This window comes from Papio anubis, chromosome 7, assembly GCF_008728515.1.
Source record: "Papio anubis isolate 15944 chromosome 7, Panubis1.0, whole genome shotgun sequence".
In the NCBI taxonomy this organism is placed as follows: Eukaryota; Metazoa; Chordata; class Mammalia; order Primates; family Cercopithecidae; genus Papio; species Papio anubis.
The window spans coordinates 43,027,707-43,048,300 of record NC_044982.1 but is presented as its reverse complement, the minus strand read 5'-3'; the positions used below and the strand labels follow the sequence as shown (position 1 = coordinate 43,048,300).

At 42.2% G+C, this 20,594-nt stretch overlaps 1 protein-coding gene across 5 annotated transcripts in view; it reads right to left on the bottom strand.

The window, feature by feature from the left end:
- PPP2R5E (protein phosphatase 2 regulatory subunit B'epsilon) overlaps window positions 1–20,594 on the bottom strand; it is a 172,401-nt gene that overhangs the window by 137,077 nt on the left and 14,730 nt on the right. Inside the window, exon 1 of one of the 5 annotated variants that reach the window (XM_009211702.4) lies at window positions 1,184–2,298. The exons of the other annotated variants lie outside the window; for them this stretch is intronic. The gene's annotated coding sequence lies outside the window, so the exon portion shown is untranslated. Of the gene's footprint in view, window positions 1–1,183; window positions 2,299–20,594 lie in introns of those variants that run through there. 5 annotated transcript variants of the gene reach the window in all.

Sequence of the window (20,594 nt, the reverse complement as noted above, 5' to 3'; positions counted from 1 at the left end):
TTGAGCCACCGCGCCCGGCCAGAGTCCTGGTTTTAAAAGCAAAGCAAAGCAAAGCAAAACATGGCCTCAAGTGATCCAACCACCTCAGCCTCCCAAAGTGCTGAGGTTACAGGTGTGAGCCAAGGCGCCCAGCCTGGGACAAGAGTATTAAATGCACCTTACTTCCTGTCCCGGGCCACTGCTGCAGTGGGCACAAGGAAGAATCTCAGCAGCTTGGGTAAGTAGTGAGCACTAAAGGACCATCAGTGGGCCTTCAAAAAGCCACAAGTTGCCTTACAGAAAGGATTTGGGGCCTCAGAGGCCTAGAAGAAGCAATGAGGGAATACCAACTGCCTACCTGCTATGAGTACGAGGCCCCTTCTAAAGACCTCTCTCTTTCCTGGCATCCAACTACCTTAACTGTTAATTACCTTGCTCCTGGATTAATCTCAGAAGGGCAGTGTGGGTTTCTTTTAGAAGCCATAAGATAAACATGGCACTTCTCCCTCGGTGCGATTAACTTTACTAAAAACACCAATGTTTAGAATGAAAAGAAACAAATATGAAATGCAAAAATCTCTGAATTTTTAAAAATAAAAAAACTAAAAAATAAATAAAGAAGACTTCAAAAAAACTGCAGCAAGGGTAATTCTCTTTTTTTTTTTGAGACGGAGTTGCGCTCTGTTGCCCAGGCAGGAGTCCTTGCAGCAGCGCAATCTCAGCTCAATGCAAGCTCCGCCTCCCGGGTTCATGCCATTCTCCTGCCTCAGCCTCCCAAGTAGCTGGGACTACAGGCGACAGCTACCACGCCCGGCTAATTTTTTGTATTTTTTAGTAGAGATGGGTTTTCACCGTGTTAGCCAGGATGGTCTCCATCTCCTGACCTCGTGATCCGCCCACCTCGGCCTCCCAAAGGTGCTGGGATTACAGGCGCAAGCCACCGCGCAGGTCCCAGCAAGGGTAACTCTCTTATGCCTAGGGGCACTTGATTAGGTAAGTTTGAGAAGCCTGACCCTAGGAATCTAGCATAAACCCACAGAAAGAACTCTTTTCTTCTGGAGCCTCAGTTTGCGTGATTCCTCTTTGTAGAGATCTAGCCTGAGTGGCACCTAATGCCTTTGGGATCCAACCTAATAGCCTGATCCAAGCCCATAAATCCTCACTCCACCCTCCTTCCCACCCCTACACACACTTCTACACATACCAGTGTTATCTTCCAACCCCTGCAGCTCTCAGGCCCCCATTACCAGGTGTATGCTCTTCCCTCCTTGCACACCTCACACACCTCTTTGGAGCCACTGTGCACACAAATGCTTTCCTCTCTAGACCACTCCGCTCACTTGTTTACCCCAATGCTATGGCAACCCCCTCCCTCCGTCACTCTTTGTTCTGTCACTCTCACAAAACAACTGCATATATTCACTAGTTTCATAGGGACCACAATGGCACATAAAACTGTGTCCTGGGTGCCCATTTAAGCCCTTCTGGTATCATTTTCCTTATAGGCCTTCTATATATATTAGCTAACATTTCCTGAGCATCTACAATAAGCCTTTCCCACATATGACTGCATTGAATCCTTACAACTCTAAAGTATGAGCCCTCTCATTATCCCCCTTTTTACCACCAAGGAAACTGAGGCATAGAGAGGTTAAATAACTTATCTAAGATCACTCCAATAGTAAACGGCAAAACTGGACTGAAGTCCTAGCTTGTCTTCCCCAAAAGGGGATGTTCTTAACCCTTCCTCTCATAAGAAGCCAGAGTCCAGAAGAGCCCCACAATCCCGACTGTCATTATCAGCACCCTCGTTCCACTAAATATTTAAAGCTCTTGCTTTGCTTTCCAGCTTTCTAATTCAACCAGCTTTGGGGCAGCGAAACATAAATGTCCACTTCTGGAATGGGAGACATCTCCAGTGAGAGTTACCTTAATGTCCAGAAGAAGCCAGGCAGAGAAACCACATGTCTCAGCTTTTCCACTGCAAAATTTCTATTTTACACTTGAAGAATGTGATTCTAATCAAGTACAAGTTAATCTGCACCTGAACATCTTCAGGTCCATTAATATAAAAATCAGTAACTTTTTAAAATCAAAGGTTTCAAGAAATTAGATTTATCTAGTTCTTTAGCCTTCAAAGTCTGAGTCAAATAACTCTTCCACAGACTTTGCTGCTTAAAATCCTTCACTTCTTCTCTAGGGCTGTGTAGACTGCAAATATTTCCATTACAGTTGCTTATGGGACTCATATCCCAGTTGTATCTTAGTCTATGACATGCGCTATAATTTAAAAATCATATAATTAACATAATTACCTTTATTTTAAAATATTCCTTTTTTTTTTTTTTTTTTTTTTGAAACAAGGTCTTGCTCTATCACCCAAGCTGGTGTGCAGTGGCACGATCTCAGCTTACTGCAATTTCTGCCTCCAGGTTCAAGCGATTCTCGTGCCTTAGCCTCCCGAGTAGCTGGGATTACAGATGCACACCACCACACCCAGCTAATTTTTGTATTTTTAGTAGAGACAGGGTTTTGCCATGTTGGCCAGGCTGGTTTTGAACTCCTGACCTCAAGTGATCCACTCGCCTCGGCCTCCCAAAGTGCTGGGATTACAGGCCACGTGAGTCACTGTGCCAGGCCTATTTTTAAATATTCTGTGCATCAGATATTTCACTAAACCAGGCTGCCCTTCCTCCTACTCATTCCCATCTCATCTCATTATTCCAAATGTTAGAGGTTTGACTATATGTTTGTTACAAGCACACACCTGCAAATGGAGTCAATGCCTGTGGACTAACATAATCTATATTCAAAGCCTGAGAATCAGCTATGGGAAAGCCATCTGAGAGACAAACTATACTTGAAGGACAGCAACTCTATCCCTGAGTTAGCTAACACTCAGTGGAAGTCTGGCCCACTGGGACCTGAGCAATTTGGTACATAGATCTGAGTATAAAAAGGTTTGGGAGCTTGCAGAAATTTCAAGAATACACAAAGAAGGCATCAACACCACTACCTGAGCATCCATGCCTAAGTAAAAAGTGTTTGCTCCATGTGCCACCCTCTTCAAAAAAACATACATATGAATATTCATACTTATGTAAACCATAAGCATCCAATGATTATATATTTAAATCCATGAAGATGGGTATTTATAAAGAAAAATGACCACAAAGTCATCAAATTAAAATTGTGTTGGCAAAAGGGGATAGGATGAACCTTTCCTTAAATATCACGATACTGGTCCAACTGAGCATCAAAGAATGGGAGGAAATCAGCTGCCTCTAGCCCAGCAACAATGGGACACAGACCTCACCTCACTTCTAGGGATGAGCCAACACTAAGACCAGGTGATGAATGTCACTGGACAGTGATTCTGCTGAGGCTTAAGTGGCATACACCCTGCACTAGGCACTGTTCTAGGTACTGGGGATAAACAGCAAACAAAATACTCAAGGTCACTGCCCTCATGGAGCGCACAGTCTAACTGGAGGGGATAGAAAATAAACAATTGTCAGGTGGTGGTAAGTCTAAGGAGTAAAATACAGCAAGCCAGAGACTGGTAAGCAAGAATGTTATTTTATGTAGTGTATCATTGACCGCCTCTCTGAGAAAGTGACAGATAAACAGAGACCTTAAAGAAGTAAAGGAAGGAGACATGCTGAGTATCTGGTAGAGAAAACCACAAATGCAAAGCCCTACGGCCTGTTAGTGTGTTTGAGAAACAGCAAGGAGGGAGTGTGGCTAAGAGCAGTGAGTTAAGATGAGGTCGAAGAAAGAGCCACATCATGTAAAGTTTTGTAGCCTCAGAAGGTAATTTAAATTTTATTCTGAATGAAATGAGAAGCCAGTGGAAGGTTTTGAACAGAGGAGTGACATAATCTGACTTCTACTTTTAAAAGCTTGCTGTGGCTGCTGTGTAGAACACAGGGGAAAAGATGGAAGCAGCAGGGAACCTGTTGGGAGGCAAAAGATGATAGTGGTTTGGACTACGAGGTAGCAAAGGAGGCAGAGAAGATAGTGAGAAGTGGTTGGATTCTAGACATATTTCAAAATAAAGACAATATCCGTTGAACCAAGGTGGGAAGTCCCAAGTACATTTATGGCAGATGGTAGAAATGGCCACAAATTCTTTTCCTCCTTGTGTTCATGCCACTGCAGTGTAATTTTAGAGCTCCTCCCACAAAGAGGTAGAGTCTTTCTCCATCCTTGGAATTTCAGCTGGCCTTGTAACTCACTTTGGCCAATGGGACAATAGCAAACATGATGCAAACAGAGATTTGAAAAATTCTTAAGCATTTGCATTTGCATTTGCCCTCTCTTACTGCTTTAGAGAAACCCATAAGCCACCATGTGGACAAGCCCAGGCTAACCTGCTGGATGATGAAACTCACAAAGCCCAGGTATCCCTGTAGCACTAGCCAACCATCAGATATGTGAGTGAGAATATCCATCTAACGGCATGTTCATGAGTGAGCCCAGAGGAAATGAGAACCATCACATGGCTGAGTCCAGCTGAAACTGCCAAACCACAAAATGGTGAACTAAATAAATGGCTGTTGTTTTAAGCCACCAAGTTGTGGAGTGGTTTGTTAAGCAGCAAACGCTGACTCAAAATCTATTCATCCCCCAAATCAAATACAAGCCACCTAATAGCATTATACAAAAAGTAAAATTTCAATTCTAAAGTAAATTGACATAGAACAATCTTGATGTTGATGAGCTGATTAGAAAAGGAAAGAGCTCAAGTCATAAATTACCGTGTAGCTCATTAAAATGTGGTACGATAGGGAGCTGAGTTCTCTGTGCAAAAAATTACCAAGATAAGAATCTCGGCCAGGTGCAGTGGCTAACCCTGTAATCCCAGCACTTTGGGAGGCTGAGGTGGGTGGATCACACGAGGTTAGGAGTTTGAGACCAGCCTGGCCAACATGGTAAAACCCCGTTTCTACTAAAATACAAAAAAGTAGCCAGGCATGGCGGCGCACCCCTGTAATCCCAGCTACTCAGGAGGCTGAGGCAGGAGAAATGCTTGAATCTGGAAGGCAGAGCTTGCAGTGAGCTGAGATTGTGCCACTGCACTCCAGCCTGGACCACAGAGCAAGACTCTGTCATAAAAAAAAAAAAAAAAAAAAAAAAAGAATCTCAGAACACTGAAAACAAAAGATTTCACACCAATACAATTTATCTTTTCAATGTCCCACACACCATTTTTGAAAACTACTAAGTACTTTACCCTCTTGCCAAACATCAAAAATAAGGCTCTTTCAAGATCATCTAGATAGAGGAGCAATTAAGCTCTTTCCTTACACAAAAGAAACCAAGCTGCACTTCTCTTCCTTAGCAGATACAGACAGATGGGTAGACAGATGTTGGGTGGATGGAAGGATAGAGGGCAAACATACATACCACAAATAATACTTAAGAGTAGAAGCATTTATGCTGTATTGAAAGTCTCTGGTAGACTCTGTAACTGATTATACAAAGGCTTAATGTGATGATCACCAATGTTCACAGATATCATTTTTCTTCTCAGTAGTTGTTACTTTCTATTAATTGGAAAGGCAGATTTAAGACACATAACTACTGCTCTGTTTTTAACTAATTTTTTTAATGTCAAGGTAGAGAGTGAAACCTTCCATTCCTATTCTCCAAAGATGACCAGTGTTAAGTTTCCTCGTATCTCCTTCTAGGCCATTTCTCTTTTCCAAATTAATTGCTGTTACTTATGATAACTAATGTAATATAAAAAATTAAAAAAAATTTTAAAACAAAGTTAATTGTCACATACTGTAATTTTGGAAACTAAAACGTATCTTCCAAGCTACCCTTATAAATTAAGTAGAATCCTCCCTACCTATAAATGTTCTGTCAAGCTTTTCAAACTCTGTAAAAACCTAACATTAGTATTATATATTGAGTTTTAAACAACTAGTATTAAGATGGCTTGGTTTCTGAAACATCTCATCACCTATCACCAAAGAAAACCCACCAGCAGCAGTGGAAAATCCCACTCTCGGCCGCCCTGCCCCCTGCCAAGAAAAAAACAATAACAACAACAACAACAAAAACTCAGCTATTTAATGGCTGGGGGGAAAAATGGCCTTTTTTGGAACTGAAACAGAAACTGTTTGGATGGTTACATGAAACCACTCACTAGCGTTTATAGGCCTAGTTTATACCTGACATGTGGAAATGAGTCTTCAGGAAGAAAGAAAATTCCTGAAGATGGATCCTGATTCTGTTTCTGAAGATACACTCACCAAAGAAAGGCCTCTCAGGATCATGCACTGGCGTATTCAAACTACACACTGCATTGCCCTCAAGTAAAAAGGATAAGGATAGGCTAAGTCTTATCAAATGATGCCCAGCAAAATGAAGAGCTTGGAAAACGAGGTTCCAGTAGAAGAAAATCTCCCCTCAAATACTGTATAATCTTTCAAAAATATGAACCACTCACTAAGTGTGCTTCTCATGTTACATAAAACTTTAGAAAACCACATCAAATCCTGTTACCTCTTAATTATACATACTAATGAAGGGATAAAAACATGGAAAACCTAAAATTCACTTCCTGCATAAAAAAAAAAAAAAATGAACCAATTGTAGAGGCTGGGAGGCAGGGGATTGAGGCGGGGAGGGGTTCCTGCAACAACAAACAGAAACTTTTCCTTTCTAATTGTTTACTGAAAGCTGGAATTAAAATAAGCTTTTTATATTTCCTGAACACACATCAAACAAAAATAAAGAGAGCCTGGGTGTCCATGTGAGTGGAAGGGAAACTACATGGAAGACCAGAGAAGGAACTTATATAGCGCTTATCTTTCATTAATGGTGATGAGCCAGAACTGGGGCCTCTGAGCTGATATGAATCCCTATAAGCCAAGAGGGGCCAGGGTAAGAGAAAGGACTAGAATATCACACCCTCGCCCTCAGCTCACTCTTCCACTTGCACATCCGCCAGACACAAAGGTATTGTGCTCTTTAGGTCCTGGGCTCCAGCCCAATGTTTTCTATGGCATATTTCAAGGAGAACTGCAAAGTGCCAGGTTAATGTCAGCAGCAATTCTTGTGAACCAACAAATCTCCGTCCAGTGTAAGCCCCAGATATGACAGGAAACTCAGTTTGTTTTATTGTCAAGGCTGCAGCAAAAGTCACTTAATGTTTGTATACTATTTCTGCTCTTCAAATCTAATCAAATAAATACTACCCAATAAATTTAGACCCCACTAAATCTTTATATCTGAAGTATCATCATATTTATTCATTCAGTAAACACTTACTCCACACCTCCTACATGCCAGACACCGCCAGCTCTCAGTCACAACTGAAAAGATTGATGATAAAACCAGAAAAGGAACCTTATGCCCAGAGTCTTTCAAAGCATTTGGCCACCTTTGATACTCATGGGTCTTTCACAGACTATGCTCTGTCCAAAGCACACCTTTCCTGCTAACCAGAGCAAGCCATAATCATACATCTCTGCCTTTAAAGCTATGTTCAGTTTATTACACTACATTACACAAAAACTCTCTTCATTAAAAAGAGAGAGAGAGAGACTCTCTAGAAGAATATTTAAGATGCAAACCAGAAAAGAAAAAGTAATGAGTAAGAAGCAATACTATAGTAAGAATCGGCACTGCTTTAAAAACATGAAGAATTCCTTTTCTGCCTGAAAGGATAGTTTCCCTCAGCAGGTACTCTAAGCAGTGAAGATGAGAGGGGCACTATCCTAGAGAGCAAGAATACAATCATAAATGGACATGGAATATTGACCATTTCTCTGACCTCAAAGATGGAAATATCATGACAACTGTCAATTACCAAGCGCCTATCATGTTTAGCTGCTACTCTAGGCATTTCACATACATCACCTCTAAAATGAATCCCGCAAGGCAGACGATATTATCACCACTTTACAGATAAGCAAACAGAGGCTGTGAGAAGGTCATCTGTCCAAAGTCACCTAGCTTACAAGGAAAACTGACTAGAATTCTAAGATTTCTGCCTAACTCCCAAACCTATCCCTCTTTCTGTAACTCTACCCTGCTGAACATGCAGTATCTCTATGTCTTTATCTTCAGTCTCCCCAGCTCCCATGCCACTTCCGTATTTCTGACCGGGCCATACCTCTGTACAACCCTAAGCAAGCCCACCTGCAAAACTACTAAGAGAGAGGAAAACAGAAGAAAAAAATAAATGTCAAAAGTGTTAACAGATGGGAGAAAATAAACAACTATATGGGACACTATCTCAAGCTTCAATAAAGCTGAGGTCAAACAGCAATGAAACACAACTGAAATACCCTCCTCTGATTGAAGCTTTCGCTTGAGAGTCTGAGAATTATTCAAATTCTTTAGAATAAAAAGTAAGAACTCAAGGGAGAATAGAAACTTCAGCATCTACCAAGTCAAGAAGATAACTTAGAAAACAATTCTGATTGACATTCCAATTCAATCACACTTACTGAATTCTGCACTGTCAGTGATTTCTTGGAGCCTTGGTTTCCCTCGTTATATACCTACTTCAAACATACATAATGTTGTTTTTGTGAACAGTATCATTCAGAGACACTTTTTTTTTTTTTTTTTTTTTTTGAGTCGGAGTCTCACTCTGTTGCCCAGGCTGGAGTGCAATGGTGTGATCTTGCTCACTGCAACCTCCGTCTCCTGGGTTCAAACAATTCTCCTGTCTCAGCCTCTGGAGAAGCTGGGATTACACGCGCCTGCCACAACGCCCAGCTAATTTTTGTACTTTTAGTAAAGACAGGGTTTCACCATGTTGGCCAGGCTGGTCTCGAACTCCTGACCTCGTGATCCACCTGCCTCGGCCTCCCAAAGTGCTGGGATTACAGGTGTGAGCCACCATACCAGGTCATAGCCACTTATTTTATTTAAATTCATTATGAAAGGAAAATTCCACAAGGGTGAATACATTTTCTTATCTCAACAGAAACTGAAGACATGTCAATGACAACGCTCATTATCTTGAGATAAGAATGAGAAATGAGGCCGGGCGTGGTGGCTCAAGCCTGTAATCCCAGCACTTTGGGAGGCCGAGACGGGCGGATCACGAGGTCAGGAGATCGAGACCATCCTGGCTAACACGGTGAAACCCCATCTCTACTAAAAAACACAAAAAACTAGCCGGGCCAGGTGGCGGGCGCCTGTAGTCCCAGCTACTTGGGAGGCTGAGGCAGGAGAATGGCGTGAACCCGGGAGGCGGAGCTTGCAGTGAGCCGAGATCCGGCCACTGCACTCCAGCCTGGGCGACAGAGCGAGACTCCGTCTCAAAAAAAAAGAATGAGAAATGAGTGTTTTGGACATTGTAATAACCATAACTTCCCATGAGGAAGAAAAAGAAAAAATCTAAGTTAGAATAAAGACTAAATACAGGTTTCATTGCTAATCAAAATTGCATGCATGCAACAAATCCATAATTTCATTTCATAAAAATAGCTTTAAGTAAAAGTTCACAGATGAAGAAAAAATGCTTAACACAATATGAAATTCATATTCTAAGCCACCTGCTGCAAAGATACTTTTGCAAAACTCCTAGCAACTTCTTTGGATTTTGTTTAAAAGACTTTTCAATGCTCCCACTGAATGAAAGGTGTTAGGTTAACAGCTATTTCCTATCTGTCCACGTAGCATCAACCTCTTTCCTACATTTGGCAACCACCACCAATCCCAATGTTTCACAGGCAAGATAGCCAAGATCATCACACACATCCAATTCCCCAATCTCCAACCTCCCCAACTCAACACACACCAGCTGGGAAGACAGGTGAACACAATGCTTTCACATCTGTCATAAAGCAAAGCAGCTTACATTTGGCTAGGCTAATCCTTCGTTTCAGAAATGTACTAACTTTGACAGTTTCCAAATGTTACTTCACTCAAAAATTCTTTCTGAACGCTTTTTAGAGCTCAATAGCAAACCTAATATATAATATATAGTGATATATTGTTTTGCTTAAACAATTTAGTCTATGGACAAACTAAATAGATTTTTAAAAACACACTCACTTCCCTAAACGTAGCATACAAAGAGATCAACTTTACAGGATCCACTTGAAACCTAAGTCTTATGACTCAAAAAATATGTATTATTTAAGAGGCAGAGAATTGGTCAACTATCCTTGCATCTGTGGGCACAAATGAGTATCATTTGTTAACTATGCCACCCTGGTGTGGTAAAATTATTCTGTTACGACAGTACATAATTATTACTAGTCTTGCTCAAAAAAAATAATAAAATAAAAATAGGATATCCTCCTAGTCAAGAAATGTAGGTGTAGTGCCCTACATTAACACACGAATGAAAAAGAATATTCCATTAAGTAAAACTGTGAAGAAACATAATTTTACCAAGAATATTTTGATATTAAATATAGATTTGGGCTCACAGGAATGCACAGTCTGACTAGCCATGAAATGACTAAAAACATTTTGAAATTAATTAACCATTTAGGTACAAGAGTGGTCATTTAAGCACTGACTGTCAAAAGCCCCAAGCTCTACAGTCCTTTATTTGTTTTGTTAGACTCTCTCTGTCAGGTCAGAGTCTGACATAATCATGGATGATGCCTTCTTCCTTATGTAAACCATCACAAATCCAGTTCCGCTTCAAGCACTGGTACTGTAAAGCACTCACTCCACTCAATTTTCACCACCCACAAAATGCAGTGCAGATAATTCTCAATAATTTAAACTATAATAGCTCAGGAAAATTTAAAATTAGCAAGTGACAAGGAGGTGGATTCAATTTTTAACTTCATTCAATTTGTCAAATTCGAAATACTTTCAATTATTTATTTTTCCAGTCTTCACAGTAACCATAACACCACCAATGTTAATTGCTTCGCCTAACTGCGGTTTAACTGTTGCTTGCTTTCTCATTTAATGAACTTCAACTGGTACTGATGATAATACTAGATCTAATCTTCTAAACTTTTAATCTCTTAATGAATTAAATCTATTGCATTATGTTCCCCACTGTTCCAAGCAGTAGTTCATAAAATAGTGAATTAAAACATATAAAAACTTAAGATGATGTACTTTAATAACACAGTGGCATCCATAGAACACATAGCTGAGCCTACAGATAGATTTTATTTTATTAATTTTATTTTTTACAGACAGGATCTCACTCTATCACCCAGGCTGGAGTGCAGTGATGCAATCACAGCTCACTGCAGCCTCGAACTCCTGGCCTTAAGCGATCCTCCTGCCTCAGTCTCCCAAAGCACTGGGATTACAGGCATAAGCCAATATTCCCGGCCCAGATTTGTTTGTTTGTTTATTTATTGGTCTCACTCTGTCACCCAGTCTGGAGTGCAGTGATGCAATCATGGCTCATTGCAGCCTCAAACTCCTGGGCTCAAGGGATCCTCCTGCCTTAGCCTCTGGAGTAGCTGGGACTACCGGCATGCCAGGCTAATTTTTTTTTCTTCTGTAGCAACAGGGGTCTCACTCTGCTGCCCAGGTTGGTCTCAAGCTCCTGGCCTCAAGAGATCCTCTCACCTCAGCCTCCCAAATCACTGCAATTACAGGGGTGAGCCACAGTTCCCGCAGAGATTTTATCTACAGTTTTTTTTTTTTAAGAGACTTGATGTTTTTGTTGTGGTACATTTCATTTTTATGGTCTAAAAGTAAATCAGCAATACTTTTAAAAGGCAAGCAATGATGAAGTAACTTGTTTTCCTGGAAACCTCAATATCATAAAAATACAATAAGCACAATGTTACTATAACAAGAGAACTTTTTAAAATTCCAGCTCCAACAATAAGACTACCTCAAAGTGATCTTCCATCATAATGCTATTATAAATTATCACATGGAACAATAAAAATATAACAATATGCAGGCTGCTCTGCCTACAGAGTAGCCATTCTTTTATTCCTTTACTTTCTTAAACTTGCTTTCACTTAAAAAAAAAGGCTGGACGCGGTGGCTCAGGCCTGTAATCCCAGCACCGTGGGAGGCCGAGGCGGGCGGATCACTAGGTCAGGAGATTGAGACCATCCTGGCTAACACGGTGAAACTCCGTCTCTACTAAAAATACAAAATATTAGCCGGGCGTGGTGGCGGGCGCCTGTAGTCCCAGCTACTCGGGAGGCTGAGGCAGGAGAATGGCATGAACCTGGGAGGCGGAGTTTGCAGTGAGCTGAGATAGCGCCACTGCACTCCAGCCTGGGCGGCAGAGCGAGACTCCAAAAAAAAAGGAGAGGCCAGGCGTAGTGACTCACGCCTGTAATCCCAACACTTTGGGAGGCCAAGGCGGGCAGATCACCTGAGGTCGGGAGTTCGAAATCAGCCTAACATGGAGAAACCCCGTCTCTACTAAAAACACAAAATTAGCCGGGTGTGGTGGCACATGCCTATAGTCCCAGCTACTTGGGAAGCTGAGGCAGGAGAATCGCTTGAACCCGGGAGGCGGAGGTTGCAGTGAGCCGAGATCGCGCCATTGCACTCCAGCCTGGGCAACAAGAGCAAGACTCCGTCTCAGAAAAAAAGAATATGTAAACATGAGGAGAAAATATTATTCCTTATGACTGGGTGGGGGATCTAGAGGTGATTTATATATTCTGTGGTTGTATATTTGAGGGTGTACAAATGTTCTTGGAATCAAGGACAAACTTTTTTTTTTTTTTGGAGACGGAGTCTCACTCTGTCGCCCAGGCTGGAGTGCAGTGGCACGATCTCGGCTCACTACAAGCTCCGCCTCCCAGGTTCACGCCATTCTCCTGCCTCAGCCTCCCTAGTAGCTGGGACTACAGGCGCCCGCCACCTCGCCCGGCTAGCTTTTTGTATTTTTTAGTAGAGACGGGGTTTCACCGTGTTAGCCAGGATGGTCTCGATCTCCTGACCTCGTGATCCGCCCGTCTCGGCCTCCCAAAGTGCTGGGATTACAGGCTTGAGCCACCGCGCCCGGTCTTTTTTTTTCTTTTTTTTTTTCCTTGAGACACAACCTCTGCCTCCTGGGTTCAAGTGATTCTCCTCCCGAGTAGCTGGGATTACAGGCACACACCACAAAGCTCAGCTTTTTTTTTTTTTTTTTTTTGTATTTTTAGTAGAGACAGGGTTTCATCGTGTTGGCCAGCGGGGGGGTCTCGAACTCCTGACCTCAGGTGATCCACCCACCTTGGCCTCTCAAAGTGCTGGCATAACAGGCATGTTGAGCCACCGCGCCTGGCCTAAGGACAAACTCTCTTTTCTTTTTTTTTTAGACAGAGTTGCTCTGTTGTCCAGGCTGGAGTGCAGCGGCATGATCTCGGCTCTTTGCAAATTCCACCTCCTGGGTTCAAGCAATCTCCTGCCTCAGTCTCCTGAGTAGCTGGGATTACAGGCATACAGGCATGCGCCACCACGCCCGGCTAATTTTTGTATTTTTAGTAGAGATGGGGTTTCACCATGTTGGTCAGGCTGGTCTCGAACTCCTGACCTCGTGGATCCACCCACCTTGGTCAACCAAAGTGCTGGGATTACAGGCGTGAGCCACCGTGCCTGGCTCCTACAGACAAACTCTTAATTCAGCCTTGAGGATTTCACCCCAGAAAACTTTAATAGCCCATCCAGTCTCTGATCTCCAGCTACAACAGTCTTTTGAGAAGAACCTTATCAACCTACCTGCCCTGTCTTCTTCTCTCAGCATAATCACTTCCTCTGAGAAGCCTTCCCTGAATGCCCCCCCTATTTCTCCAAAAGCACTTGCCATTGTTGGAATTCTATCTTTGTCTGTTCAGTTGATTAATATCTATCTCTCCATATCAGAGACCAACCCTGTTATGCTCACCACTGTATTCCCAGAACAATGTCTGGTGTATCATATGGCTCAACAGAAATGTGTTGAACAAATGAATAAATGGACAGAATTGCACAGCCCACTGTTAACGATTATAAAAATGAGAATTTAAAGCCCTTGAGGAGACTGAGTTAGCCAGGTCCTAGGCGAACTCCTTTCACAGCTGTTTGCTTCATACACGTTTAGAAAAACACATGCATGGCCGGGTGCAGTGGCTCACGCCTGTAATCCCAGCACTTTGGGAGGCCCAGGCAGGCGGATCACAAGGTCAGCAGATTGAGACCATCCTAGCTAACACAGTGAAACCCCGTCTCTACTAAAAAACACACACACAAAAAAAATTAGCCAGGCGTGGTGGAGGGCGCCTGTGGTCCCAGCTGCTGGAGAGGCTGAGGCAGGAGAATGGCGTGAAGCAGGGAGGCAGAGCTTGCAGTGAGCCGAGATCGCACCACTGCACTCCAGCATGGGCGACACAGCAAGACTCTGTCTCAAAAAAGAAAAAAAGAAAAACACATGCATATAATTTATTTTATTCACATCTTGCCACAGTTCAAGAGTATGAGTGGAGTCTGCCACTCCTAAGCCCAAGAGTATCTAAAGCATATACCATTTCTAGAACATCTCACTAAACCAATACAGTTAAAATAAATTCCAGTTACTTGAACTGCCTTTTAAAATGTTAAGACATAAATCTAAATATAATACAATATAGCTCTATTCAACATAAGTTTTAGAACTTCATCTAAACTGTTTTTGATTAAAATATCTTTAAATTTCTTAAAGTGAAATGAGCATTATTTCTGGATGACGGGTTACTGTTACAAACACCAGTTAGCTGGCTGGGCACGATGGCTCATGCCTATAATCCCAGCACTTTGGGAGGCAGAGGCGGGCAGACCACGAGGTCAGGAGTTCAATATCAGCCTGACCAACATGGAGAAACCCCATCTCTACTAAAAATGAAAAAATTAGCCAGGCATGGTGGCACATGCCTATAATCCCAGCTACTCAGGAGGCTGAGGCAGGAGAATCCCTTGAACCCAGGAGGCAGAGGTTGCAGTGAGCTGAGATCACACCACTGCACTCTAGTCTGGTAAATAGAGCAAGACTCAGTCTCGGAAAAAAAAAAAAAAACACCAGTTAGTTGTATCAGCTGTAGGTGGAGTTGGAGAGACAAGTGCAGATGGATGTATAGAACACCTCACAGAACAGGGAGTACTGAAACTTCCGTCTACTTTAAAAAGTCCCCTGTGTCAATCTGCTTTCCAGTCCTTTTGATCTTTGCTCACAAATTGAGGGAAAACACCAATCCTTCTGATGCATGGCTACCTTCCTGAAAAATTAATTTGATGAGATAAAGATCAAAAGTAGCCTTCTGACCCTCAAAAAAACTCTTCACCTTTGCTATAAATATCCTTGCATTCAAAATACTCATTCATTCAAAACGAGTGTTGTTTGCTTATGATATGTAAGGCACACAACAGCTGTGATTTCTACACTGCTAAGAGAAGACAGCCCTTAGGAGCCTGAACCTACTCTGAATTCTCACTATATTTCCTCATAAGATATGGTGGAGGAGTATGCCCTACTATTGCCAGATATTGTTTCCTGGGGGCACTTCAGTAAAAGGTTAATTCAAGCCTGTATCTCCCTTATTAGAAGACAGTACTTTTCCTGAAATGGTGCCAAGTCTCAATTTGCTACATGTTCTTTTTAATGTTTTAACACTTTACTTTGAACAGTGTTCCAGGCACAAGCAGCCGTGAATTAATTAAATTAAAATTTAACATCACTGTGAGATAAAAGTCTTTCATGGTGCCTACATAACGGATGAACTTTTGCCAGACTGCTTCTCTCACAACACTGCATATTCTGAAACAAGATCCGGGTCCACAGGGCTGACTTCAAGAAAGATCAATGGCAAACAGAAAGATGAGGGAACGCATATTTATTAAGCAGCCAACCACTATTCAGGCAGTTTACCCACAATGCCTCACTTACTCCTCACAACCACCTTGGGCAGCATGAGTCTCGTTTTACAAAAAGGGAAACTGACGTTCCAGAGAGGTTTAAATAACGCACCTCAGTTCACAAAGCTAGGATTATCACCTAGACTTGAACCTAGGCTCTTTCCTACAATAAGTTAGTTCCCCAAAGATGGAGGGATGAGTGTTCAAGGACACTGCAGCCAGAATGCTACCAGTTTACCAAACCCTTCCTTACTATTCCGTGACTGACATGACCGACATGCCTTCACCAGGACACAGCATGAGTTGCACAGGGGGGCCCAGGGAAGCGTCTTGTGCCCAGCTCCCTGGCCTAGCCAGCCTTCCTGAGGAGCCCAGAGCCCACAGCCGGCCACTCCGCCACACCTCTCCCCATCACCACCCACAGTGCTGCTGCAGGCCTGGCTGCTCCCCTCATTCTTCTCTTCTCCACTTTGCTTTCTCACCACCTTCAGTCTCCTCGTAATTTTTAGAGTACTTGCAAAAACGTAAATCACCCCCAGCACAGCATGAGCGAGATTGTGGTTAGCTGTTCTCACCTGCACACATTTATGGCTAACGGCCACAACAAGGAAGTTACCAGCTTTAGAGCCAGATGGGCCTAGGGTCCCACCCCTGGCTCTCTCTGCTGGAGTGCGCAAGTTACTTTCCCCTCAGTTAAAAGCAAACATCCCTCGTTTTTGGTGTTGGGCATGTGGCTTAAAAACCAACAGACATCTCTTCTTCACTGATTGCTAACCTATTTCTTTACCAGCAGAAGCAACTTGAGTTTCTCCTCCCAAATTCTCCTAGGTCCACAGCCATTCCAGAAAAATGTTTCTTTAGAGGCACATTCAATTTTATCACTGGTATTCCTATTCACCCAGCTGAATTTTTCAAAGGATGCAGATCAAAATTTTCCAGCCAACCGCACACTAGAGTCATGTAGTAACTTCTCCCTTCAACTACCTTTTAAAATTCTATTTGGTATCAAAAAGAATTAAAAATCAGGAAAGGAATATAGGAGAAGAAACCTCTAGTCATAAGAGCTTCCTTCTACAGAGAGAGATGACAAATTCTCTCTCCACTCTGAGTGAGAAAACATGCCAACCACCCAAAGCAACTGTTCCTAGCCTTTGGAGAAACTCCTTTGAGAGCCTGATGAAAACTCTAAACCTTTGTCCAGAAAAGCGTCAGTCTGCACAGAAACACAAAATACTCCCTGGAATTTCAAGAGGGTCAAGGGCCCTCTAAAACTCACCCATTGACCACAGGATAAGAGCCATCAACAAAGAGCCATCTGGGATACTCTTTAAACTGGTAAAATCCTCAATTCAGATTGTTTCCTTAAGGTGCAATAAACTTAAAAGCCAATGAAAGACCTCAAGAAGGTACACTAAGAAAGAAGTTTCTCATTCAACTTTTTTTTTTTTTTTTTTTTTGAGATTTTGTGTTGCTCTGTACCCAGGATGGAGTGCAGTGGTGCAATCTCAGCTCACTGCAACCTCTGCCGCATGGGTTCAAGAAGAGATTCTCCTGCCTAAGCCTCCCAAGTAGCTGAGATTACAGGCACCTGCCACCACACCTGGCTAATTTTTTTTGTATTTTTAATAGAGACGGGGTGTTGGCCAAGCTGGTCTCGAACTCCTGACTTCAAGTGATCTGCCTGCCTCGGCCTCCCAAAATGCTGGGATTACAGGAGTGAGCCACCTCGCCTGGCCCTCTTAAGTCCTTTGCTGGTTCAAAATAAAATGCTGCAAAACTCACATGGCTCAAAACTCGAAGAGAAAGTTCCCTCTTTGAATCAAAATATCAGAACAAAGCTGTGTTCCAGACCAGTATGTATCCTGGGGAATGGGCAAGAGAAATGGAGGCACAAAAGTATTAGAACTCTATTTCATATTGTTCAATATCATTCTTTTTAAACATTTCTATGTTTGTATATGTTTTAATGTTGCGTAATAGGACAAATATAAGGAGAGTGCTGAAGTTATATTCTCTGATAGAAATAAGCAATTACAAAAACATTTGAATATCCTGTCCTGGTAAACAACTTTCTCTCTTTCTCTCTTTCTCTCTCTCTCTCTCTTTCTCTTTGAGACAGGGTCTCACTCTGTCACCCAAGCTGGAGTGCAGCAGCGTGACCTCGGCTCACTGCTGCAGCCCTGACCTCCCAGACTCAGGTGATTCTCTCACCTTAGCCTCCAGAGTAGGTGGGACGACAGGAGCATGCCCCCACAACTGGCTAATTTTCCTAATTTTTGTAGAGATGGAGTTTTCCCATGTTTCCCAGGCTGGTCTTGAACTCCTGGGCTCAAGCGATCCTCCCACCTGCAGCCTCCCAAAGTGCTAGGTAGGATTACAGGTGTGAGCTACCGCGCCCGGCCTAACAACTTCCAAATTAAGTTTACCTAGGCCGGGCACGGTGGCTCACGCCTGTAATCCCAGCACTCTGGGAGGCCAAGGCGGGCAGATCACCTGAGGTTGGCAGTTTGAGACCAGCCTCACCAACATGGTGAAACCCCATCTCTACTAAAAATACAAAATTAGCCAGGTGTGGGGGCATATGCCTGTAATCCCAGTCACTCGGGAGGCTGAGGCAGGAGAATCACTTGAACCCAGGAGGTGGGGGTTGCAGGGGGCTGAGATCACACCATTGCTCTCCAGCCTGGGCAACAAGAGGGAAATTCTGTCTCAAAAAAAAAAAAGAAAAGTTTATCTAATAATAATTTTACCTGGTAATGCTCCATAAACGGAATTTCCCTTGAAAATAATTACATTAGCCACTTTAACTTCTGATTCCAGAAACAACAAATCTGTCTCAGACTGACATTAACTAAACAGTAACGCTGAGATTGTTCCATAAGAACTAGTTTCTCCTTTTTGCTTTAAAAGTATAATTCTCACAGTTGTATATACTCCATATTTTTCTTCCTTAAATGGAAAGAATCCATGTAATGTGTTAAAGGAACAAAAATCAACTAAAAGACATTAGTAAACATTTCCCATAGCGCACTTTTCCTATCATTATAGTAGTTAATATTCTTCAACTCATACAATGTATCCAGCACTAGGCTAAATGTTTTACCTGCTTTCTGGAATTTAATTTGAATCTATGATATGGCTTCTATTACTCTCCCAGTTTTAGATATAAGAAAATCAAGATATAAGAAAATCAAACAGCTTCTGGCCGAGTATGGCGGCTCATGTAATCCCAGCACTTTGGGAGGCCAAGGCGGGTGAATCACACGGTCAGGGATTCAATACCAGCCTGGCTAACATGGCAAAACCCCATCTCTACTAAAAATACAAAAACTTAGCTGGGCATGGTTGTGGGCACCTATAATCTCAGCTACTCAGGAGGCTGGGGCAGAAGAATTGCTTGAACCTGGGAGGTGGAGGTTGCAGTGAGCCGAGATAGCATCACTGCACTCCAGGCCGGGTGACAATGCAAGGGAAAAAAAAAAAAGAAAAAAAAGTCAAATGGTGGCCGGGCGCGGTGGCTCAAGCCTGTAATCCCAGCACTTTGGGAGGCCGAGACGGGCGGATCACGAGGTCAGGAGATCGAGACCATCCTGGCTAACATGGTGAAACCCCGTCTCTATTAAGAAATACAAAAAAAACTAGCCGGGCGAGGTGGCGGGCATCTGTAGTCCCAGCTACTCGGGAGGCTGAGGCCGGAGAATGGCGTGAACCCGGGAGGCGGAGCTTGCAGTGAGCTGAGATCCGGCCACTGCACTCCAGCCCGGGCGACAGAGCGAGACTCCGTCTCAAAAAAAAAAAAAAAAAAAGTCAAATGGCTTCTAATGGTGGACTTAGAATTCAAACTCAGGTATGTGTGACCCCAGGGCTTACATTCTTACTGAAGGAAACTATGCTTAATTCTACTGTAACATAAAAATAAGATTCCATATAAGTTTTCAAAAAAATAATCTTCAGATACAAAAGGTAGAAAACCATTTTTAAGTATTAAAAGAGGATGTCATCACTTGCAAACGAAAAGAGCTACTTTAGCCTATTCGAAATATCTAGAAACTTTACTGATCCTTTTCAAGCACTACAAAATCTAATTACTATTATGAGCCAATATTATTATAAAATATAAGTTTTACAAATCAGAGAACATTTGCCCATAAAACCCTGCTCTGAAAGTCCATTATAATATTCAGATATGCTATTCTCTCTTAAACTACATAAAGTCTGGTGATCTGATTAGCCTATCAGTCCTCAAATACGCAGAACAGAAGGATTTCACTGGACTTAACGTCTTAACTTTTGTAAAATGAAAGTGATGAATTTGCAAAGTAAAAGGAATCACTCTAAGTTTGTCATCTATAAAATCCACTCCATTCTCTCTATAGAATACCACTTATGTTTTTAACCTGAAATGTGCAGAATTACCAAAGCACAAACCCACTCAAGATTTTAAGTGAACACTCAGCAATGTGATCCTTTCAAACTAAAAAGTTTTCATTAAACAAGTTTATAATTTTGTGTAAATTGTAAGTTTAAAAATTGGCATTAAAATTTTATTTTAAATAAAATTGGCCTGGGTTTTGGAAAAAAAAAAAAAAAGAGGGCTTAAATATTTATGAAGGAAAAATAAATGCCTTTATTACTTATTAGTCAACTAAGTCAACCTAAATGTGAACTAAAAGTGTTCATTCATTTACTAAGAAATATTTATTGAATGCCAATTATGTACAAGGCACTGTTCTAAGCCCTAGAGATAAGAAAAACAAGATTTCTACACGGAAGAAGACCGTATTTAAATGGGGAAGGGGAGATGTATCAGACAAGTGAACAAACAAAGATAAAATAAT